Below are 3,680 nucleotides of genomic sequence, written 5' to 3' on the forward strand. Positions count from 1 at the left end.
AATAGCGTTTCATCCGGAATATGCTCCTCTGAATGAGATGGTGCAGACTGAGATGGTAAGGAACAGAGCAGTTCAGCGAAGACCAGTGATTTCTTAGACTTGGCAGCAGTGAATTCCAAGTCGAACTCTTGGAGGATTACGATCCACTTCGAGTATTTACCCCCCAGCAACTGACGTGACAGAATATAGGTCATGGGGTTGCAATCGGAGACCACGGTCGTCGTGCGCAACAGGATGTAATGACGGAAACGTTGGACGGCACAGACAGCGGCCAATGCCAACTTCTTGACATATGCATAGCGAGTTTCCGTATCCAGAAGGTTGCGGCTAAGATAGTATACAACATGCTCAGTGCCATCGTCGTCGTCTTGCACTAAAACCATGCCGATGGTGGTATCGGCAGCGGCCAAATAAAGGGTGTAGTCGCGGTGGTAATTTGGAGGTCTTAGGAGCGGAGCTAAGACCAGGAGGTCTTTAAGATGCTCAAAATATTGTTGAGCGATAGCGTCCCAACGAAAGGGCGTGTCTCGCTTTAATAATCGTGTGAAACCCTTAGCCACCTCGGCATAATTTGGGATGAATCGTCTGAGAAAATTGGCTTTCCCCTGCAAGCTCTGTAACTGCTGTAGAGAGGCAGGGGGAGGAAGATTCAAAATGGCCTCGACCTTAAGGGGATCCAGACGGATGCCCTCTCGGGAGACGATAAACCCGAGTAGTCGGCCAGATTCCACGCAGAAGACACACTTGTGCGGATTGAGTCGAATACGGTAGTGTCGACAGCGAAGAAAGATTTCGCGTAAATGAGATGGATGGTCTTGGCGTTTAGCTGAATGAGCTGGTAGGTCATCCAGGTAAGGCTGTACGATGTGTCGGATATCATGAAAAGCATACGACATCGCACGCTGGAAAGTGGCACCGGCATTTTTAAGACCGAAAGGTAGCTTCTTGTAGGCGAAGGTGCCCCAAGGACAAATGAAAGCAGTCTTGTGCTGGTCTGCGGGGGCTATGTTGATCTGGTTGTAACCAGAGAAGCCGTCCATAAATGAATAAATTTCACTTCCTGCGCAATCGTCGATAAGCTGATCAATAAAAGGCGTAGGAAAGTTATCTTTTGGACAGGCGCGATTGATATCGCGATAGTCAACACAAACCCGAATAGTGCCCTGTTTTTTATTCACAGGGACTATATTAGATACCCACTCCGTGAGAGGAATGGCATAAATAAAACCAGCTCGAAGGATTTTTTCAACTTCGGCCTTGATGGTTGCAGCCTTTCGAGGGTGTACTGGGCGTAAACGTTGACGAACAGGCTTAGCGCCGGGATAGGTAGGGATTTCGTGCTCTACGATACTGGGGTCAATGCCGGGCATTTCCTTGTAAGACCATGCGAAAACGTCTCGGAATTCACGAAATAAATCTGTATAAAGTTGAATTTCCTCAGGAGTACATGTGACTCCAATGTAAATATTCTCGACGACCCCTGTTTTGATAGAGATGTCGATAGCCAAAGTCTGCGTAATGTTACCCATGTTTCCTTCCGAAGGCACGTGATATAGCTGGACAGGCGTTTGGAGAGGGATAGATGGGACACATGAGGCAAACCGCTCGAGACATGTGGCCATTTCCGAATGAGGAGGGAGAAACGAAGAGCGATGGTGGTGATTTGACCAAGGGAGCTCCTCGGGAGACATAGTCTCAATGATAGCCTCGTCGGAGGGAAATGATGCCTTCAAGGGATCCGAAGTGGCCTCTTCTCCCAACCAAGGGAAGTGGTCATATGAATCGGGAACGCTGCTTGGAACAGCAGGTTCAGGAGGTGAAGCCGATGCAGCGACTATCTCGATGTAGTTGAGCTCGGCAGGGCTCAACGGCATCATCTCGCCCCAAGAGTCTTCCTGACTCAAGGGAGGGAGAACCCATGGATCAGAACGTACTGTGATCATGTTAACGGAGGCGAGATTTGGAGGCGGGAGGGGAAAGACTCCCATTAAGGAGGGATCTTTAAATAATCCGGCACCCACACTCACTAGCGATTTGGAGGTATGCTCTACGAATGGTACATTCCCTTCAGAAGAGGAAGAAAAAAAGGACAGCTGGTCCACCGTGACGATTTTCCCTTGATGGGGGAAGCGAATGACCCGGAATAAGGAGGAAGCCACGGCTTGCATGGCATAAGTCCAGCTTCGTCCAAGGAGGAGGTTGTAAGTGAGATTAGCGTCAACGACTTCAACCTCGACTTCTACCGTTTTCCCTTCTAAAGAGATAGGTAAACGTGGGAGGATACCATATGGACGAGATTCTCTTCCATCGAAAGCCTCTAGGGTGGTGGGAGACTGGCTCAGAGCAGGCGAACCAATAGCCTTCCAACAAGCAACCGACATGATGCAGGTTGAGGCTGCTTCGTCAATGACGGTACGATGGATCGTTTTGCCATTGATGAGAACTTGTATAAGGAAAGCCACCTGGTGAGGCAATCTCTGTGTGAAACCTTCGAGATCAAAAGAGATTAAATCCGAATCTGCCGGGTCTATGCCACCAATCGCTGATAGCAGGGACTTCCTCTGGGAGGGGCAGCTCTGGAGGACTTCTAATGCGGACATAGCAGACGGAGCCTGAGCTAAGTCCTCGACAATGCTATAATGCTGGGCAGCACGAGCATTGGGGTTATAAGATGACTTCCTGAGTACACCTTTGGGAGGGGGTCGGTGGATCGTCTCAGTGCTGGGCCGTTCAATGTGAAGAGGGCCAGAACTGGACGTGGGAGCACTGGAGGGGACCTCCGGCTCTTTTCCGGCTGCAGATGGATAATCTTTCGCTCGAGTCGTGACATGGACGGGGATGGTTCCAGCCATGAACACTTGAGAACCGAACGAGGAAGAGGATTGAGAGGGGTCTGCCACCTGATGCGTCTGCTGGGATGGGAAAGGCTCTTTAAGCACGGCAGGGGACCCTGAAGCACCTTTCAAAAGCCGACTGACCTCGGACCGCCTAGGGCAATCCTTGGTGTAGTGATCCTCCTCGCAAATGAGACAAGGATACTTAGGCTTTCGTTTGGCCCCTTCTTCAGAGGGAGGTTTAGGAGGGTTCTGCTTGGGCTGTCCGGATTTTTCCTTGGCCTTTCCTTTCTTTTTGCCTTTTGAGGATTTGTCTGCCGCGGTGGACTAAACGGCATTTACCTCGGAGGTATTCCCAGGAATAGATGGGCTCTGAGAAGCATTCTCGTTAGAGGCGTTTTGTTTCTGCTTCCCAGGGTTCGCGGTCGATTTCTTACTTGATGAATTCACGGAGCCAATAACCCCATCAACGGAAGGCTTTGGTGGAGCTTTGGTTTGTCCGGGCCTCGGGGCATCTGGCAAATACTCATATAAAGTACCTGACTAAGAATACACTAAGTCAAGGTATTGAGCTCGCGCGATTGCTTTCTCCTCAGTTACACACGCCCCCATTGCGATATCTTTGGCAATTTTAAGGACAAAGGACGTGGTAAACCAGTCGGTCAGGAGTTGATCAGGAATCCAAAATTTAATCAAACGACGGCGCCTTCTCCATTCATGTATATGATCGGAGATGTGCGTCGCCGTATCCTGTTTCAGAGACGTGAGAAAATGGGTCCCAGTTTCGTACCGAATGGGTAACTGAAAATGAGTTAAAAAGGCCATAGCTAACGAGTTAAAGTCTGA

Source organism: Pinus tabuliformis, chromosome 8 (assembly GCF_031772625.1).
Source record: "Pinus tabuliformis cultivar Carrire ecotype Pingquan chromosome 8, CPIR1, whole genome shotgun sequence".
In the NCBI taxonomy this organism is placed as follows: Eukaryota; Viridiplantae; Streptophyta; class Pinopsida; order Pinales; family Pinaceae; genus Pinus; species Pinus tabuliformis.